The 22,289-nt window shown below is 38.2% G+C and overlaps 1 pseudogene; it reads right to left on the bottom strand.

The window, feature by feature from the left end:
* Positions 1-5,018: 5,018 nt before the first annotated feature.
* LOC144457353 (U6atac minor spliceosomal RNA) lies at positions 5,019-5,134 on the bottom strand (annotated as a pseudogene).
* Between the last annotated feature and the right edge of the window lie 17,155 nt (positions 5,135-22,289).

The following is a 22,289-nucleotide window of genomic DNA, read 5'->3' as shown; positions in this document are numbered from 1 at the left end:
TATCCTAGAGGCTCAATTGCTGCTGCTGTTTGTTTTTGTTCTTGAAGAAAACCATGACATCAGGATGGTGATGCCATGACATGCAAGTGAATTAGATTTAAGTGAGGGAGGGCTATGCAAAGTCCCCAGCCTCACTTTCTCCTCTGGAGCCATATGGGTCCAGTGGCCAGGTGAGCATGAGGACAACTGGAAATGGCCCAGGATGCAGTGGGGTACCTTGAGTTTTTCAAGCTAAGGTCTTTAACAGGTCTCAGTTTGATTGAGGCAGCACCTCAGTGATTAAGGCTTAATAAAAATGAGGCAAAGAATGGCCTTTTGGAAAAAAAAAACCAGAAGATCTGAAAGGGGAAGATCCTCAGGGTTTCTGGTGAAAATAGAAACAATTGTTATTTACTTTCATTTTGAGCCAGTCGGGACCCAAACAGTGACCTAGTAGGACTTGTTCTGGGACCAGAGTGATTTGGAGTTAAGGCTGGTCTTTAAGAGAAAAAAATGAAAACAAGAAACAAAAAGTTTCAGAGATTAAAATTTATATTCCCTTTGGGCAGAGAAGAAAGAAGGAAAGATAGAAAAGGAACAAGTGTCACCCAACAGGAAGTTTGGTCCCTAGTGGGCAGCTCCTCTATTCACAGAGGTTGCTGTTTGTCCTTCATTCTCAAAGAGGACCATGACATAAGGGAGGTGATGCCATGATATGCAAGTGAATTGGATTTAAGTGAGGGAGGGCTGTGCAAAGTCACCAGCTTCACTTTCTCCTCCAGAGCCATCTGGGTTCAGTGGCCAAATAAGGATTAAGACAACTGAAGATGGCCAGAATGCACCTTGTCCTTTTCAAGCTCAGTAGGGGAAAAGCCAGAGAAGGTTCCTAGGTAGTAGAGTAACATCGTTAACTTGAGCGATGAGAATACCCTTTGACAACTGTAGAGAATGGAATAGAGAGAGGAGGCAAAGACATTGATTGGGAAGAGTACAAGTTGTCCAGGCGAGAGGTGATTGAGGGATGCCAATGGTTTTGAGAGAGATTTTGAAGAAAGAAAAGAAGGAACTTGGTAACTGATGAATAGAGAGAAGGTTGGGAAATGTCAGTGAGTAGAGTCATGGATGACTTCTGGGTTGTGAGCTTGAGTTATAGGTTCCCAAAGTGGAAGGGGCAGTGGAAGCATAAGGAAAAAGAAGAAAATTTTGAAAAACTTCCATACATGTTTCATCTGTTGTGTAACAGAGTTAAAGTAATGATTACATTATTTTCCAAATAAATACACAAAATGCAAATTATAACTTATTGATCAAGTCCAGTGACAAGTCTTAAGAATCAAGTACAGGGGCAGCTAAGTGGTACAGCACCAGACTTGGAGTCAAGAGGACCTGAGTTCAAATCGGACCTCAGACACTTGATACTTAGTAGCTGTGTGACCGTGGGCAAGTCACATTACCTACGCATCCCCCCCCCAAAACAAGTGTTGGTAGGCAAGCGTGTGACACATTGTTGGGAAGTCCGGCATGCATTGGCAGGAATATGCATGTAGTGACTTCCAATATGATACTATAAGGTTACATGACACAACATTGCATCATCAGAATTTCAGTGCAGGAAAAAACCCACAAATTTACAGTGCATTATTAAATTTAAGGTGCATCTTATTAAAAAAAAATTTTATATTGCTTTAAATGATGCAAATTAAAACAAAAAACTTCAAGAAAGTAAATTTCTAGGAGGGTGCTGGATAATTTTTTTTAAAGGGAGTGGTAGGCCATATAAGTTTGGAAACCTCTGAACTAGAAGAATGATGGTACCTTGCACAGAAAAAGGGAAGGGTAGGTTGAATTCTATTTGGATAAATTGGTTTTAAGCGCTTATGGGACATTCAGGTGAAGATACCTAGCAGACTGGTGATGACAGACCTGGAGCTCAGGAAGAGATGAGGGCTATTCATCTGCATAGAAAGATGAGTGAAACCATGATATCACAATATAGAGGGAAAAGGAGAGGGCCAAGTATAAAGTCCTGGGTTACACACAAGTAATAGGATAAGACGATGATGATCCTTCGAAAGAAACCAAACCACAAAGCAGTGTCACAGAAGCCCGTGGAGGGGAGAATATTCAAGAAAGAATAGTCAGCTGTGTCAGAAGTTGCAGTGGTCAAAAAGGGTGATGCCCAAGAGAAGATGTATCTTTAGTGCCTTGGCGAGAGCAGTTTCATTCAACTAGTAGGAACAGAGAAACAGTTTTCAGGGGGTTGAGAGTTGAGTGAGATGTAAGGTGAAAGCAGAAAAATCAGGTTTTTTACTATAAGTTTGTGAAAAGCTTGAGTGACTGCAGTTTTAAGGAGAGATCTAGGCTTGTAATGAAGGCAGCAGAAGAGGATCTAGTAGATAAGAAGATGAAATTAGGGAGATAAGGGATGGTCAAGCTGGATGATATGGAACTGACACAAGTAAAGGCAACAATTGCCACAATATACCCAGGTAAGCTTGAAACAGATACATGGATATAAAGTCACATCATAAATTAAAGGAACAAGGAACAAATTACCTTTCAGGTCTCTGAACAGGGGAAGGCTTCATGGCCAAACAAGAATGGAGAGGATCACAAAAGATAAAACAATTTTGATTACATATTAACTTAAATTTTTGTACAAACAAAACCAATGCAACTAAGATTAAAAAGGAAACAACTGAGGGAAAATGATTACAGCCAATTTCTCTGATTAAGTTCTCGTTTCTGAGACCTTATGTCAGGTTCCTTTTCTGCCACCCATCTTCCCCCATTAGATCGTAAGCTCCTGGAGGGCAGTGAACTGTCTTTGCTTTCATTTTATTTATATCAGCATTTATATCCTCAGTACCTGGCATATAGTCATCACTTAATAAATATTTATTGAGTAACATTTAAGGAACTGATTAAAATTTATAAGAATAAGCCATTCCTCAATTGACAGGGAAGGGGGATGGGGAGGAGGAGAATAAGCGTTTATAAACCTACAATGTGTTGAGCACTGTGCTAAGTGCTTCATCGCCCCCTCCTCCAACATTTCTGGTAACTTCACAACAGCCCTGTGAGGTAGGTGCTATTATCCCCATTTTCCAATTGAGGAGACTTGCAGTTTGGATGACCTGCCTAAGATCATACAGCTATTAAGTATCTGAAGGCAGAGTTGAACTGGTCTTGAGCTCTATCCATTGCATTACCAGCTGTCACTTAATAAATGACCAGATAAATGGCCAACTAAAAACAAGCAATAAGAAAAATGCTACAAATCACTAATAATTAGAGAAATGCAAATTAAAGCCAATATGCTAAATTTGCCTCTTGACAGTCATTCTCCAGTAGATAAGTGGATAGGAAGAGCTCTCAAAAATGGCATGACAAATTATTAACAACCATATGGAAAGATTTCTCCAAATCACACAAATCAATTCCTCAACATAGAACTGGTCAAAGAATATGAACAAACTTCTCAAAAGAATGGTGAACTGTGAATTACCATATGGAAGAAAGCTCCAAATTACTAGTAATACGAGAAATGCAAATTAAAACAACTCTGAGGTTTCCCTTCACAGCAAGCAATGTGTGCAAAGATGGCAGAAGGTGAGAATAGACAATATTGGAGGCATTGAAGGAAGAGAGGCATGCTCCTGAATTTGGTAGAGCTGTGAATTAGCGCAACCATTTCTGGAAAGCAATTTGGAATTATGCAAATAAAGTAGCTAAAATGTTCATCATACCCTTTTTAACCCAAAGAGTCCACTATTAGTCATATAGCCCAAAGAGGTCATTGACAAAAAGGCACTATATATTTGAGTTTGCGTGCACACACACGTAAATGTAGCTACACACGTATAAATGTAGCAGCACTTTTTATAATAGTAAAGAAATGAAAACATATTCATTGATTGAGTAATAGCAAAACGAAATTGTATCACATGAATGTATGTAATTGTTCTGTCATGTCCAACTCTTTGTGACCCCATTTGGGGTTTTATTGACAAATATACTGGAGTGCTTTGCCAGTTCCTTCTCCAGCTCATTTTACAGATGGGGAAATGAGGCAAACAGTTTAATAACTTGCCCAGGTTCACACAACTAGTAAGTGTCTGAAGCCAGGTTTTAATTCAGAAAGATGAGTGTTCTGATTCCAATCCTAGTGCTCTACACTGTACCACCTACCTGCCCTGTTTACTGTTCTGTAAGAAATAATATGAATACAGAGAAGATTTAGATGAAGTGATGCAGAGTGAATTAAGGAGAACCAAGAAAACTACACAATGATTACAGCAATGTAAATGGAAAGAACAATCACAAAATAAAAGTGAATGTTACAAAATTACAAACAAGAATAAGCCAAAGAAGAGATAGGAGAAGACCCTACTCTTTGCAGAAGTGGGTGGTCATGGATCTTGGAACATTGCCTATATATATTTTTTTTGTTCCCCAAAACTTTATGAATTATTACTTCTTTTTTTTTTATTTTCAGTTCCAAATTTTCTCCCTCACCCATTGTGAAGACAAGAAATATAATATCAGTTATACATATGAAATCATGCAAAACATTTTAAAATTAACTGTTGCAAAAAAAAAACCAAGAAAAATAAAGTGAAAAAATTATGCTTCAAAAAAATCTGCATTCAGATTTCATGAGATATTTCTCTGGAGGTGGATAGAATTTTTCACCATAAGTCCTTCAGAATTGGCTTGGGTCATTGTATAGATCAGAGTAGCTAACTCTTTCATAGCTGATCATTGTTATAATATTGTTCTTACTGTGTGCAATGTTATGGTTCTGCTCACTTCTCTCTGTATCAGTTCATATAGGTCTTCCCATGTTTTTCCAAAACTCCCCCTCATCATTTCTTATAGCACAATAGTACTCCATCATAATTTTGTGCCATGGCTTGTTCATCCATTTCCCAATTAATGAGCATCTTTGATTACTAATTATTTGCCACCACAAAAAGAGTTGCTATAAATATTTTTGTATATAGAAGTCCTTTTTCTTTGATCCCTTTGGTGGTATTGCTCTGTCATGGTTAGATAACACAGAGTAGGTGGCAATGACCTAACCATATATGTGTTGTAAAGGCCATGAAGACTTCTTCCATCTTTATCAAGGAGAGTGATAACTTTTTCTCGTGAATCTGGAGGAGATAGTGAAGCTGGTGACTTTGCACATCCCTGCCTCACTTAAATCTAATTCACTTGCAAGTCATAGTATCACTTTCCTAATGTCATGTCTTTGAGAACAAAGGGCAAATAAAAGCTAATGCTTACTGATGATTTTAGATAGATACTACTTATTTAAAATTTTTGCATTGATATTCATTAGGGAAATTGGTCTGTAGTTTTCTTTCTCTGTTTTTGCTCTTCCTGGTTTATATTGCATATGTTTTCAAGCTTTTTTGGTGTATTGTTCATTTTTTTTCTTAATCATTTTTTAAAAAAATATTCTTTGGTATATAAGAGTGTCTCTGGGAGAGAAGAGAGGGATGAAATTTTAGTGCTATAAAAACATTAGATATCAAAATATATTTTAATGAAAAAATGCAACTCAGAATGACTAAGATTTCACCTCATACCCAGCAAATTGGAAAAGATTACAAAAGATAAGAATAGTCAGTATTAGGAGGGATTGTGTCACACTAAAATACACTTAGTGGAGCCATGAGGGCCTTAATTTTTTCAGTGAGGGAAGGGGAACATGAGAAGTGAGTGAGAAGAGGAGAGAAAGTTTGAGTAGCCACTGTTGTGAAGTTCAATAGTCAGTTCAACAATTTTTTTTTTTTTGGCAAGGCAGTTGGGGTTAAATGACTTGCCCTGAGGCGCACAGCTAATAAGTGTTGTGTGTCTGAGGTCAGATTTGAGCTCAGGTCCTCCTGACTCCAGGCTGGTGCTCTACCCACTGTGCCACCTAGCTGTCCCCCAAGGAAGTTCAACAGTCAGGAAAGAATAAAAGAATAGGTGTACAGTACTGAGGTACTGCTTGAATAACAGACTTCTGTAGTACACCCAGCCAGTACAACAGCAGCAGCAACCTGGGTTTCCAGATTACCCAGAGTGTGTTTTGTGTAGTGCTGTATATGTGATATGACAGTGGAGAGAATGCTTGCCTGACAGAAATAAACATTATTTGAAGAGTAGCAGTGGTTCCAAATTCTTCAAGGGGAGACACAGAAAAGGAGAGCAAGAAATATTTTGAAAGCTGCAGAAGCGCTACTCAACACATCCTTGATTTCCAGGTAGAGATTTTGAAAAGATAATTTCCCTTTGGGTGCAATAAGTATTTCTCTCTAGGTTTGAGCTGAAATCTTATCTTACTCCTATCAGAAGAGCTCATTTGAAGATGGCAGAGTGAAAGCAGCGACTTGCTTGAGCTCTCCCCCAAACCCCTCCAAATACTCATAAAAAATGGCTCTAAACAAATTCTAAAGCAGCAGAACCCATAAAAAGACAGAGTGAAACAAATTTCCAGCCCAAAACAACCTGGATGATTGATCAGAAAGGTATATCACGCCAGGCTGGGAGAGTAGCTCAGTGTGGCGTGGCTGTGCATGCTGTAGCGAACCTGGAGCAGGCCTCAGAGGACTGAATCACAGGCAGCTGTGGCGGTTTCCAGACTCCTCAATCCATGAATGCCAAAGACAACTTAGAAGGTCAGTGGGAAAAGTCTGTTTATGTGGTGCTGAGAGAGGAACGTGGGGTCTCAGTTCCATTTCCCGAGAGCATGGCCCTGGCAGGGCATCTGCCTCCTGAGCTTACTGCCCACAGACTGAGGGGGAATCCAGTGGTTGATCAGAGAGGGACAGTAGGGATCTCTTTGCCAGTGCTGAGGCAGGAATCTTTTGCTTTGCCTATGTGTGGATCTGGGTCACAGTTCTAGGTGGCAGTGCTGGAGTGAGGAGGGGTGCTGGCATGATGGAGCTTATACTGTCTGTGGAGAGGAAATCCTCCTCACAGTTTCAGAACAGAAAGGAGTACCTGTGGTCACAGGCCAGGAAAGGAGTAAACACCCCACCCCTTATCATACCACCTTGGAAGAACTGAAAATTTACAGGTCCCTACAACTATCTCTGAAAACAGCTGTACAAACCCCCGAAGCTTGGACAGTACATTCTCCACATTGGAAGCAGACTCTACCTTAACAAAGAGTTTAAAGCTCAAGTAATTGGCCGGGATCATGAGCAAGCAGCGCAAAAAGAGTCAGACTATATTATCTTACTTTGGTGAAAAGAGAAGATGAAAATATACAACCAGAAGAAGACAACAAAGTCAAAGCTCCTACGTCCAAAGCCTCCAAGAAAAATATGAATCAGTCCCAGGCCTTGGAAGAGCTCAAAAGGGATTTTGAGAAACAAGTAAGGGAAGTAGAGGAAAAACTGGGAAAAGAAATGAGAGTGATGCAGGAAAATCATGAAAAACAAGTCAACAGCTTGCTAAAGGAGACCCAAAAAATACTGAAGAAAATAACACCTTAAAAAATAGCCTAACCCAAATGGCAAAAGAGGTCCAAAAAGCCAATGAGAGAAAAATGCCCTAAAAAGAAAAATTGGCCAAATGGAAAAGGAAGTCCAAAAGATTACTGAAGAAAATACTTCCTTAAAAATTAGAATAGAGCAATTGGAAGCTAGTGACTTTATGAGAAATCAAGACACTGTAAAACAAATCCAAAAGAATGAAAAATTAGAAAACAATGTGAAATATCTCATTGGAAAAACAACTGACCTGGAAAATAGATCCAGGAGAGAAATTTAAAAATTATTGGACTATCTGAAAGCCATGATCAAAAAAAGAGCCTAGACATCATCTTTCAAGAAATTATCAAGGAAAACTGCCCTGATATATTAGAACCAGAGGGCAAAATAGAAATTGAAAGAATCCAGATCTCCTCCTGAAAGAGATCCCCAAAGGAAAACTCCTAGGAATATTAGCCAAATTCCAGAGTTCCCAGGTCAAGGAGAAAATATTACAAGCTGCCAGAAAGAAACAATTCAAGTATGTGGAAACACAATCAGGATAACACAAGATTTAGCAGCTTCTACCTTAAAGGACCAGGGCATGGAATATAATATTCCAGAGGGCAAAGGAGATAGGATTACAACCAAGAATCACCTACCCAGCAAAACTGAGTATAATCCTTCAGAGGAAAAAATGGCCATTGGGTGAAATAGAGGACTTTCAAGCATTCTTGATAAAAAGACCAGAGCTGAATAGAAAATTTGACTTTCAAATGCAAGACTCAAGAGAAACATGAAGAAATAAACAGGAAAGAGAAATCATAAGAGACTTATTAAGGTTGAACTGTTTACATTCCTGCATGGAAAGATGATATTTATAACTCATGAGACTTTTGTCAGTATTAGGGTATTTGGAGGAAAAAAAATTATATGTATGTATGTATAGATAGATAGAAGGCACAGGGTGAGTTGAAGATTAAGGGGTCATATCTGGAGAATAAAATTAAGGGATGAGAGAGGATTATACTCAGAAAAGAATAAAGGGAGAGGTAGAATGGGGTAAATTATCTCACACACACAAAAAAAGAAAAGTCTCTTACAGTGGAGGGAAGATGGGGGAAGGTGAGAGGGAATGAGTGAATCTTATTCTTATAGGATTTGGCTTAAGGAGGGAATAACATACACATTCAGTTGGGTATGGAAATCTGTCTTACGTTACAGGAAAATAGGGGGAAAGGGGACAAGAGAGCAGGGGTATGATAAAGAGGAGGGCAGATTGGGAAAGGGAGTAATCAGAAGCAAATACTTCTGAGGAGGGACAGGGTCAAAAGAAAGGATAGAATAAATGGGAGGGCAGGATAGGATTAAGGGAAGTAGAGTGAGTTTTTTACAACATGTCTGCTATGGAAGTGTTTTGCATAACTGCACATGTATAACCTATATTGAGTTGCTTGCCTTTTCAATGAGGGTGGGTGGGGAGGGAGGAAGGGAGAAAATTTGAAACCTAAAGTTTTAAAAACATATGTTAAAAAAATGTTTTCACATGCTACTGGGAAATAAGAAACACAGGAAATGGGGTACAGAAGTCTATCCTGCCCTACAGGAAAATAGAAGGGGAAGGGGATAAGAGAAGGGGGGAGAGATAGAAGAGAGGACAGACTAGGGGAAGGGATATTCAGAATGCATGCCATCTTGGGATGTGGGGAGGGGTAAGATGGGGTGAAAATTTGGAATTCAAAATCTTGTGGAAGTAAATATTGAAAACTAAAAATAAATAAATTTGTATTTTAAAAAAATGTACTGAGAAAGGAGGAGGCAGACAAGGGTAAATTACATTACAGGAAAAGACAGAAAATCCTATTGCAGAAAGAAGGGAAGGGGGTGAGCATTGTTTGAACCTTACTCTCATCAGATTTGGCTCAAGAAGGGAATAACATAGTCAGTTGGGTATAGAAATCTAACTTGCCCTATGGGCAGTGGGAGGGAAGGGGGGAAGGAAAAGAGTGGGGGGATAGAAGGAAGGAAATAAGCAGTAAGGGCAAAGGGGAAGAAAAGGAAAAGGGATAATAGAAGGGAGGAGAGACTGAATGAGGCGGTGGTCAAAAGCAAAACACTAGTGAGGAGGGAAAAGGAGAAAGGAGAAAGAAAAGCATAAATGGGGAAAAAAGGATGGAGAAAAAGACACAGTAATCATAACTGTGAAAGTTGAATTGCTATCTTTTTTTTCTCTTCTGTTGAGTTTTGTTTCATCTTTCTGATGGTTCCTCCTATTAGTTCTAATTCTTACTTACAACATCACTAATATGAAAATATGTTTAATAGGAATGTAAGTGTATAGCCTATATCAGATTGTGCACTGTCTTGGGGAGGGTGCTGGGGAGGAAGGGGGAGAAAAATTTTAAACTCAAAAGCAGATGGAAGAGATTGTTGATAAATCAAAATAAATTAATTTAAAAAAAGAAAAAGAAAAAAGGAATAAATAAGAAAAAAATTAAAAAAGGAAGAGCTCATTCACTTGGGCATTTTTCTTGTTTATTCAAATCTGTATAACTTCTCTAATTTTTAGTTGCTGTTTTGCTTATTTGGAAAGGGCTGTGTCTCCCTCCTCTCACTCCCCTCCCATGTAACAACACATGGAGGTTTCATTGTGTGGCTCAAAAGGAAGCAAAATAGACACCTCTAGCCTCTTCTTCCCCTACCCTTCTCCAAAGGAGTCTTTATTTCCTGCCAGGAGGAAAAGTAGGAGGTTGGAGCCAGCTGGGGCCATTCTGTTTTCCTTAGAGAAAGAGGAGGTACTGGGCTAGAATTATCTACTGCTTTAAATATTATTGGTCTAGGGGATGTGGTTTTCAGATTCAATCTAATTTTTGATCACTGTTTCATTTTGGGGGGAAGGAGGACCCCAACCTTTATATCCAAGGCTTGACTCATTTCCCACTGAATACCAGTTCCACAATGAACACACTTAGCAGGTAACTAAGAAACCCATTTACCCAAGTCAAAGCAAAATAGAATTTAAAGCAAGTATGTCTAGGAGAATATATACCAGATAATACAGAGTGAAGGAGCTCTTCCACTTTGAAGGAAGTAAATCAGCTTAACTAAAAGAGAGTTCTAATTCTCACCCAAATGGAAGTTCCTTGAAATCTTACATAGCAGGCTAGGGACAGGGACATGATGGAGACTACCAGCAACTCTCATATCTTACTACTGGTGTGATGGAACCTAGACCCCTAAAAGGAAAAGACCACACCTTTGAAAACAATCCAGCCCCTGAATTTTCCTATACATTTCAGCAGTCCAGATCACTGGTACCCAAGGCCAACTGGCCCACCCTAGCCCACCTAGAAAGTCCTTTCACTGCTGTATCTGGCCCACCCCAGACTACTTAATATTCCCTTTACTATTGCACCTGGCCCACCCTGCTGGGGTGCTTGGGCCGCAGCCCTAAGATCATGTCTCTGGAAGCTTCCCAATTTCTTTTTTGACTCTGTCGTATGAGAAAATTTTCCCTTGTTGCAGGCCTGACTCTGTAATGCCCTTATCAGAGCAGACAAAGGGATGTCTGGCCCAAGGAATTTTTTTCCCTGGCTGGCCCAAGGACCCTTCCTCCTGCCTAGGTCCATGCCTCTGACAACTCCCTCAATGTCTGGTATACTCCCTACATCAGACCTGCACAATGTACAACCTGAGGGCCTCTTGTGGCCAACCAAAGGATTTCAGGGCACTCAAAAAATGTAGGGTTGTCACTGTGCACTCTTTTGTCACATTATCCATGGCAATCAACCATCATCAGTCTGTCTCTAGTCTAACTTATATGCCACCTGAAGAAGTTTGGCCTATTTTAATTTTGGCTCCTACCTACTGCCAAGTTGTGCAGGTCTGCCCTATACATTCCCATCCATAGCTCCCAAAGACACCCGGACCCTTAGATTACCTAATTAGTATCCTGTCATTCCTTTCCCATGCTCCTTTTCCATATATTCACCCACAGATTCACCCACATTAGGGTGCAAGTTTCCCAAAAATAGGAACTTCACCTGCTTCTATTTGCATTATAATAAACTGTCTTTTGACTGAAAGGTGGCTTGAGTGTGTGAATTCATTTCAGGTGACTGTGCTTTGGCATTCTTGGGGTCCCAGCACCCCTAATCTCTGCCCCTAATCTCTTCAACCCCAGATTACTTAATACTCTTTTCACTATTGAACCTAGCTCACCCCAGACTACTAACCACTCCTTAATCCCATCCAGATCCTTTTCACTATCCTTTTTGTATATAAACATCAGTCTCACCCCCATTAAATTGCATTTTCACTAGGAACCCTACCTGCTTCTATTGGCATTACAATAAACCTTGTCATTTGACTGGAAGAAGGTTTGAGTGTGTGAATTCATTCCAGGCATAGTGCCAGGGATGGCCCAGGGTCACATGCAAGTGTTCCCATGGGATAGTTGATGTTGCCCGTAACCAGATTGTACACCGAACAGAGAGGCATGAAATAACTTATGACATGGGCCAGGCGGAGCAGAACTACTGACTCAGTTTATTCATCTGAGGGTACAGGATATATAGAGAAAATCTAGCCTAACTTCAAAGAGTCCTCCCCGTGAGATACTCCCCAGAACATCTGTTGAGGATGTGACAACATGAATTTCCTCCTTATCAGGGTTCCTAGATTGGGCTGTAGATTCCAAGGTTTTCCCAGGCGCCTTGGCGCCACCTGCATAGAGGAGTGAAAATGTAAATCTAAGGTTTAAAGAGTGAGAAGGAATGTCTCAGGGACCTCCTAATCAGGAAGGAATTGGACAGCTGTACCACTTAATCAGTGAGCCCTTTTGGGTAAAAGCCTGGGCAGAGGTCAAACTCTGCCTTGGATCTTAAACCCTTATCAGACTCTTAAGATCAGCCCTCAACAAGTTGGAGCTTCTTTTGCTGTTTACATTTATTCCGGGTAGTTTCCATTCTCTGTGAGAGTCATAGGTCACATTCCCATTCTAGCCTACCCGTGTATACTCCACCCTTTGTGACCTGCTCATACAAGTTTTCCAATAATACTTAGGAATAATATTTAGGAAATACAAAATTTCCTAAACAGTGCACAAGTGGTTTCAGTAACATGGAGGAAGCAGAGGCGCCTACCAATGATTTACATTGGATGCACAAACCATCACAGCAATACAAGCATAAGTAGGGAAACAACATGATCAAAAAGAAAATTAGCACAGTTGTTACAATTTTCTTGGTGGTTAGTGGAAGAATTGAATTTATGAACTTAACTCAGTTCAGGTCAGATGAATTTTTTTTAATAATATTTTATTTTTCCCCAATTACATGTAAAAACAATTTTTAGCATTCATTTAAAAAACTTTTGAGTTTCGAATTTTTCCCTCCCTCCCTCACCTTCCCTCTCCCTGAGACAGCAAGCAATTTGATATGGGTTATACATGTTGGATCATGCAAAACATATTATCATATTAGTCATGTAGTAAAAGATGACACAGACCCAAAGGGGAAAAAAGACCTCACAAAAAAATATAGAAAGTGAACAGTAGTATGCTTCAAGCTGAATTCAGACTGCTTTCTCTGGAGGTGGATAGTATTTTTCATCACAAGTCCTTTGGAATTGTCTGGGATCATTGTATTGCTGAGAATAGTTAAGTCATTCACAGTTGATCTTCATACAATATTGCTGTTACTGTGTGCAATGTTCTCTTGGTTCTGTTCACTTCATTTTGCATCAGTTCATATAAATCTGTCCAAGTTTTTCAAAAATCTGCCTGCTTGTCATTTCTTACAGCGTGGTAATATTTCATTACAATAATATACCATAACGTGTTCAGCCATTCCCCAATTGATGGGCATCCCCTCAATTTCCAATTCTTTGCCACCACAAAAAGCGCTGCTATAAATATTTTTGTACAAATAGGTCCTTCTCACTCCCCTCTTTATAAATCTCTTTGGGATATAGATCTAGGAGTGGTATTGCTGGATCAAAAGGTATGCACAGTTTTTTATAACCATTTGGGTATAGATCCAAATTGCTCTCCAGAATGGATGGATCAGTTCAAAACTCCACCGATAATGCATTAGTATCCCAATTTGTCCACATACTCTCCAAAGGCTAGATGAATTTCTGAACTAAGTTCAGAGCCAAAGAAACATGGCTTGGGCAATTTTACAATATATTAGGGGTGATATAGAATAGAATCAGTCAATCAAATGGGATCAAAATTATTTAATTTTTCTCAATTTCCCATTTTTTTTGTCAATGGAAGACCTGTCACAATTTTTCCTGACTGGTCAATGTAAGAGCAAGAAGATTGACCAATCAATGGGGGCAGCTAGGTTGCGCAGTGGATAGAGCGGCTAATTATTTCCCCCTGAATATTAATATTGAAGTGTCAAAAATCAATTATGTATAGCATTTTTTCAATGAAGATAGGCCTAATTTTCTCCATTCACTCAAACTTCTGACTTCTCACTTTATCATGATAGTAATACAGATAATTCAATTCCCCCTAAACCATGGGATTGGATTTAAACTACTCCTTGGCAGAGCAGCTAGGTGGTGCCCAGTGGATAGAGCACCAGGCCCTGGAGTCAGGAGGACCTGAGTTCAAATCCACCCTCAGACACTTGATACTTACCAGCTGTGTGATCCTGGGCAAATGACTTAACCTCATTGCCTAGCAAAAACAAAAAAACAAAAAACAAACAAACAAAAAATTAACCAATCAATCACAGTACAAGCCATAGCAAGAGTGTCTAAAACTGCACCAATTTTAGAGAGGAATTTTACATGACATCAAGATAACTGAGAGAGCTCAGTATTCAGATATTTTGAAGCAAATACAATAATAACCACTGACCCACTCCTAATGTCCATTTAATCAACAAATTTCATCTCAGATCTTAGAAGTCCCATGTAATTGTCTGCTCCCTAGACATGTCTTTTCTTGGACGTTCTGGAAAATGTCTTGTCTTCAGGGACACCTTTTCAGTAGATTTGCTTTTCTAGTTCCAAGTTACTTGTAGAGACTATTCATATGTTCCTGCTAAAATATTTTACAAAACAGATCTCAATAGAAATTGGCATAGCCTCTCAAATTTTACTTCTTCAATAACTAGTCCATGCAGTGAAAACCAGCTCAAAACTTATAGTTCTGATTTTATTAACAATAAAGCTTTAAGGGGAACATCAAATTAGGGACCCATACTTCACTTGAAACTTCAGAGAATTTAAGTCTTTATATGCCCCAATAGAATCATTTATATTTGACTTACAGGATTGTCTCATCTTGTCGCTTTCTCAAAATTTTCCATCTTCATTGATTCCACTTCCTTTAGGAAGATCAGATGCTATTGAGGACCTTTTCTTTTTTTTGAGGATCTAATCCTATACAAGAAAACAGAGGCTTTCCACCCCAAGGTTCAATGATTACACAAATGAATTTTCTTACAATAGTCTGACTTCACTTCAACTATAATAAAAGACTTGAGATAGGATATGTAGATATACTTTAGTAATTCATTCCCAGTTGTACACAGAAAACTGTTTATCATCTGAGTTGCTTGTAGTAGAACATGTTCAACTATTAACCATATTCAAATGGAATAGATATTAGAAAAACTTTATACTAAGATTACGCATGGTACTGAGATTCTGTTCCTTAAAATAAAACAGAAAAAGTAGCTGACTTTAACCTCATAAATTAATAGATTCGTATCTTTGTTTCACAAGATTTTTTACCTTTGTCCAATTATTCCCATAACATTCTGAAAGAATGAGTTATGTCAGGGACTTAATCTTACATAAGATTAGGTAATATTAGCAGACAGATGACAAGCCCTAGCACTAATTTTCTTAGTTTTTGGGATATGGAATGACTACACATTTAGACTGAAAGATTTTACATACCTGCTTGTGCTCATATCTTCTACTGACCACTTACTCTGATTATAGAAATTCACTACAAAAAGAAAAAGCCAAACATGATTATAATAACATCAAAATGGATCCTTAATGACTCAACACACATACAGCAGGATATAGCACCCTTATCTCTCTTTGATTTTAAGTAAGAGTCACAGTTGGCAACCAGTTATGTAGTAACAATTCCACCTCACAGCCAGACTCAGGAACTCAGAACTCAGGAATTCCCCGGGTGAGAAATATTCCTGTTCAAAAGGGAGTGACACAATGGGGAAACTGAGCCAAAAGGTAGGCCTGTGGCCACACCAAGGTTATCTGCTTGTTTTTTCCCCAGATACAGACCTCTCTCTACCTGTAACATTTCAGGATCACATTCCCTCTGAGTAGTTTGTGGCATTTCTCTTGAGTGGTGAATTATTGACTCAATGATTCATCAGACAACTGTAATTGAATTTAAAACTCAAAACAATATCAGTTATAATCCCAAAAGCTTTTACCTTAAATGGCAAGCTTCACTAATCACAACTTAGAGGTAGATACAATTATTTTTACTCTCATAGAATTGCAATAAGCAATAAAATTTTGCCAGGATTCACACACACGAGAGATTTCACTTAGCATCTTTAATTTTTTGTTTTTGTTTTTGTTTTTTCTTCTCCTTAAGCTTAGACTCTTTCTTGTGTAAAGATCAATCATTAGAAATCACCTCTATATTATAAACACTCTTGTAAATTCTCAGCAAGCCAATTTCATTGTTTAGGAGCTCCATAACCCATAACAAACTCTTTTCCTAGGGCTGACAACCTTGCCCAAACAGATAGTTTCAGTTTACAGATAAAAGGGATTGTACAAGGTCCTTTCTTTGTATCATTTTCTCACACAGTAATTACCATTTTTCCCCCATAATTTTTCCAGCCCTTGCCAAGTCTCATTACTCAGTAATGGACCTGACTGGCACTCTTTTTCCCAAGCTATTGCAGCTCATCCATTTGGGAGTTCTCAGGAGGGCTGGGGGCTTGTTCCTCTTGTTCCTTTAAATAAATTCCTTTTGGGGGCAGCTAGGTGGTGCAGTGGATAGAGCACCAGCCCTAACGTCAGGAGGACCTGAGTTTAAATCAGGCCTCAGACCAAACACTTGACACTTACTAGCTGTGTAACCCTGGGCAACTCACTTAACCCCAATTGCCTAAAAACAAACAAAATAAATAAGTTTCTTTTTTTTGTAGGGAGGAAGCAAGACAGTTCTTAAATTCAAATTGAACATAATCTATTACAAAGATGAGCAGGAGTCCTATATAATTTACAGCCAAAATTTCCAATTTCAAGACACACACATCAATTTAAAAAGTCATTTTTAAATTGACAGTATATAACTTTAGTTTGCAAGACTCCTTTAGTATCTATATGTTCCAGTCAAACTCAATTACCTTTTGGTTGTTTCTGGATTCACAAACCTTTTCTCTTTTTTTGTAAGCCAGAAAAGTGTTAATTAATAATATAGGCAGGAAGTTTCTAAGTGCCAGGTCTTAATTTTTTTTTCTTTTAAACTTCACTGGAACCACCCCCAAACTCACCTCTGTAAAACAATAAATCTGTCATTCGGGTGTGTGTGTGGTGGTGGTGGGGGAACCTCTTAATTCCCTCAAAATAAATTCTAAAGAATATTAACCCAATTACTTGCTAGCATTTATTTCAACATTCAGACTACAACAAGATACACAGAGGGAGGTTTGCCAGCAAAGTTTTTCTTTCTAAGCTACATGTACACAATTACAGATTCTGAGAGACACACAAACACGAACACAGAAGAAAACACAGACTGACAACTGTGAGACAGTGGCCCCAATATTAAAAGTTACTTTTCCATGCCTGCCTTACTAGAGCATCCTAAGAAATTCTTACCCTTTTAAAACTACATCTGTCTTGTTTCTTGCATATTCTGATCTGACACTTCTTTTATCAATCATATACCAAATATTCTTCACTTCTCTGAGTCTTTCATCCTCTGCCTCTTTCCTGTCCCTCTGATGTGAATAGTCAGGGAAGGAGAGAGAGAGAAAAGAGAAACTCTCTCCATTCTTTTTCCTATGATACAGAAGGCAATTGCCATCTCAAGGTCTCTCTTAACAATGCTGAAAGTTCTCATCTTTGCCTAGCCAGAGGTTCCCAAAGAGGGCAATACTGCCCCCTGGGGAGTCCTGGAACGATCCATGGGAGTGGTAGTAGCCTCGGGTGCAATTGCAGGGTGTTGAATAAAAATAAAGGGGTGGTGGAAACATAAGGAAAGAAGAGAAGGAAACTTAAAAATTTTTTTGTACATGTTTCATCTGTTGTATAACAGAGTTAAAGTTGTAGTGATTACATTATTTTCCAAGTAAACACACAAAATGGGTTATAAGCATCGGTGGTCAGGTCTTAACAAGCAAATGTTGGAAGGCAAGCACATTGTTGGGAAGTCCAGGATATGCATCAGCAGGAATATGGGTGTGTAATGACTTGTTTCCAAATGATACTATATGGTTATTTGACACAATATTGTGTCATCAAAATTTCAATGCAGGAAAAAACTAACAAATTTACAATGAATTATTAAATTTAAGATGCATAATGTTTTATTAGTTTATCACTTCCATAAGCTTTTGAGTTTAAAATTTTTCTCTCCCTCCCTCCCCAAGATGGCACACAATCTGATATAGGCTATGCATATACATTCCTATTAAACATATTTTCACATTAGTGATGTTGTAAGGAGGAATTAGAACCAATAGGAGGAACCACCAGAAAGAGGAAACAAAACAAAACAGAAGGAAAAAAAATAGCAAATAGTATGCTACCGTCTGCATTCAGACTCCATAGTTCTTCTTTGGATGTGGATAGCATTTTCCATCATGAGGCCTTTGGAGATGTCTTAGATCCTTGCATTGCTGAGGACTAAGTCTGTCAACATTAGTCATCACACAACGAGGCTATTACTGTGTATAACATTCTCCTGGTTCTACTCACTTCACTCAGCATAAGACCGTACAAGCCTTTCCAGGTTTTTCTGAAGTCCACCAGCTCATCATTTCTTATAGAATAATAGTATTCCATTACATTCATATACCACAACCTGTTCAGCTATTCCCCAATTGATGGACATCCCCTCAATTTCCAGTTCTTTGCCACCACAAAAAGAGCTGCTATGAATATTTTTGTACATGTGGGTCCTTTTCCCATTTATACGAAGTGTTATTGCTGTGTCAAAGGGTATGCACATTTTTATAGCCCTTTGGGCATAGTTCCAAATTGTTCTCCAGAATGGTTGGATCATTTCACAACTCCACCAACAATGCATTAGTGTTCCAATTTTCCCAGAAAAGAAAAGGTTAAACAGGGGAGGGGGAAATAGGATAGAGAGAAAGACACAGATAGTAATCATAACATTGAATGTTGTGAGAAATGATCTCTCAGAAGTGAAGCCTCCTCAAAGGGTTAATAATTCTTGTTAAATAGTTCTCACAAAGGGCAGCAATTAGGACATCACTGTTCATTTGGAGAGAGAGCTGTCTCAGTTAAATGATAAGGTCAGAAGCCAGATAGTAAGAGGTTAAGAAGAGAATGAGAAGAAAGAAATTGGAGGCACCTGTTATAGATGGCCTTCTCAAGGAATTTAGTTGTATTGTTGAAACACACTCCCTTCTGACCTTGTCAAACACTGCCCCCTCCTTAGACCTTGTTTTTTTTTTAAGCAGTTTTTTTTTGTAGCAGAAAGAATAGCCCTACCCCCAACCTAAACTGTTTACCCTTGCAGAACTTCCTGCCTTTTTGTTGCTGGGGAAGAGTTCCGTGAATAGATTGTGCCCAGTCAATGGGATAAGGGGAAAGGGATTAGGGAGGAGGAGCTCACATTAGGGTATAAATAAGCCTTGCTTTCTGTAACCAACTTGTACTCCCTGGCCTGCCCCATTAGTGTGACAAGGGGCGGCACCCTTTCTCTTGAGAAAGTAATAAACTCATTTCTGCTTTCAAGGTATCTAAGTCTTTGTCTTGATTTTGAGTAGTGGTCTCTGTCCCACACAATGTGCATGGGATGAACTCTCCCATAAAACAGAAAAGGATAGCAGAATGGATTAAAAACCATAATCCTACAATATGTTGTTTACAGGAAACACATTTGAAACAGAAGGACACACATAGGGTAAAGGTAAAAGGCTGGAGTAGAATATATGATGCTTCAGCTGAAGTTAAAAAAAAGCAGGGGTAGCAATCCTGACAAAGCAAAAGCAAAAATAGATCTTATCAAAAAAGATAAGGAAGGAAACTACATCCTGCTAAAAGGCTCCATAGACAATGAAGTAATATCATTACTAAACATTTATGCACCAAATGGCATAGCGTCCAGATTCTTAGAGGAGAAGTTCAGGGAGTTACAGGAAGAAATAGACAGCAAAACTACACTAGTAGGGGACCTCAATCTCCCTCTCTCTGAACTAGATAAATCTAACCACAAAATAAACAAGAAAGAAGATAAATCGGTAAAAAGAATTTTAGAAAAGTTAGGTATAGTAGACCTCTGGAGAAAAATGAATGGGGATAGAAAGGAATAGACTTTTTCCTCTGCAGTACATGGCACATACACAAAAATTGACCATGTACTAGGGCATAAAAACCTCACAATCCAGTGCAGAAAGGCAGAAATATTAAATGCATCCTTTTCATATCATGATGCAATAAAAATTATATGTAATAAAGGGCCATGGAAAGATAGACCAAAAAATAATTGCAAACTAAATAATCTAATCTTAAGAAATTAATGGGTCAAACAACAAATCATAGAAACAATAATTTCATTCTAGAGAATGACAGTAATGAGACAATATACCAAAACTTATGGGATGCAGAGAAAGCAGTTCTTGGGGGAAGTTTTATATCTCTAAATGCTTACATGAATAAAATAGAGAAAGAGAAGATCAATGAATTGGGCATATGACTAGAAAAAGAACAAATTAAAAATCCTCAATTAAACACCAAATTAGAAATATTGATAAGCAAAGGAGAAATTAAGAAAATTGAAATTAAGAAAATTGAAATTAAGAAAACTATTGAACTTATAAATAAAACTAGCTGGTTTTATGAAAAAGCCAATAGAACAGATAAGCCTTTGGTTAATTTAATTAAAAAAAACAAAAGAAAACCAAATTACCAGTATCAAAAATGAAAAGGGCAAAACCACCACCAAGGAAGATGAAATTAAAACAATAATTAGGAACCGTTTTGCCCAATTGTATGCCAATAAATTTGACAATCTTAGTGAAAATGGATGAATATTTACAAAAATATAAATTGCCCAGATTAGCAGAAGAGGAAGTAAAATACTTAAATAGCCCTATCCCAGAAAAAGGAATTGAACAAGCCATTGATGAATTCCCTAGGAAAAAATCTCCAGGGCCAGAAGGATTTACAAGAGAATTCTATCAAACATTTAAAGAACAATTAATTCCAATACTATATAGACTATTTGGGAAAATAGGTGGAGTCTTACCAAATTCTTTTTATGATACAAATATGATGCTGATACTTAAACCAGGAAGAGTCAAAGCAGAGACAGAAAATTATAGACCAATTTCCCTAATGAATGTAGATGCAAAAATTTTAAATAAAATATTAGCAAATAGATTACAGCCACTTATCACAAGAATAATACACCATTATGATCAGGTAGGATTTATACCAGGAATGCAGGGCTGGTTCAATATTAGGAAAACTATCAGCATAATTGATCATATCAACAACAAAACTAACAGAAACCACCTGATCATCTCAATAGATACAGAAAAAGATTTTGACAAAATACAACACCCATTCCTATAAAAACACTAAAAAGCATAGGTATAAATGGAGTCTCCTTTAAAATAATAAGTAGCATCTACCTAAAACCTTCAGCAAGCATCATATGTAATGGGCACAAGCTAGAAGTATTTCCAATAAGATCAGGGTGAAACAAGGATGTCCATTATCACCACTGTTGTTCAGTATCATACTGGAAACATAGCTTTAGCAATAAGAGAAGAAAAAGAAATTGAAAGTATTAGAATAGGCAGAGAAGAAACAAAGCTATCACTCTTTGCCGATGATATGACGATATACTTAGAGAATCCTAGAGAATCAAGTAAAAAACTACTTGAAATAGTAAACAACTTTAGCAAAGTTGCAGGCTATAAAATAAACCCACATAAATCTTTGGCATTTCTGTACATTACCAAGATGCATCATTTTTTAAAAATATATTTTATATTTTTTTGAAATGACACAAATTTAAAAAAGAACATTAAAAGGTTAAAGAAAGTAGATTTCCAGAGGGGCACTAAATAATTTTTTTTTAAGGGGGCAGTAGGCCAAATTAGTTTGGGAACGTCTGGCCTAGACTATAAATCTTACATTAAGCAACGCAATGCATCATATGAGCTTCCCAAACCTTCCTTCCTGCAGAAGCCTATCAATGTGCATTTTTTAGATGTCTGTGTCCTCATGTGCCTCAGGCCACCTCTCCCACAGGGATGATGATGGTCCTGTAGAAACCTCACTCCCCAAGCCTCTTTCTCTGATATCCTGCCAACTATGCCAGATGTAAGAGAGCAAACTATCTTGTCCTAATTATGCCAGTTGTAGGGTGGCATATACTCTGAGAAAACACTGAGAAGCCAAAGAGGGGCTCATACCAGCTTGGTTATTAATAGGTTTTGTTAGGGTAAACTAGGTTGATTGGGTTTTTTAAGGAAGTTTTCTCACAAGAGTCCAGTCATCCTGGGGGGGTAGCAGGACAAAGTAACATCCAAAGCACCAACCCCAGGCCAGGTCAGGTATTATATAGAAAAAAGAACAAAGAAGGCATAGTGCCAGGGATGGCCCAGGGTCACATGCCAA

This window comes from Phascolarctos cinereus, unplaced genomic scaffold, assembly GCF_003287225.1.
Source record: "Phascolarctos cinereus isolate Bilbo 61053 unplaced genomic scaffold, phaCin_HiC Scaffold_4;HRSCAF=312, whole genome shotgun sequence".
In the NCBI taxonomy this organism is placed as follows: domain Eukaryota; kingdom Metazoa; phylum Chordata; class Mammalia; order Diprotodontia; family Phascolarctidae; genus Phascolarctos; species Phascolarctos cinereus.
Note: the sequence above shows the minus strand (reverse complement) of the source record. Positions and strands in the feature narration are given on the sequence as shown.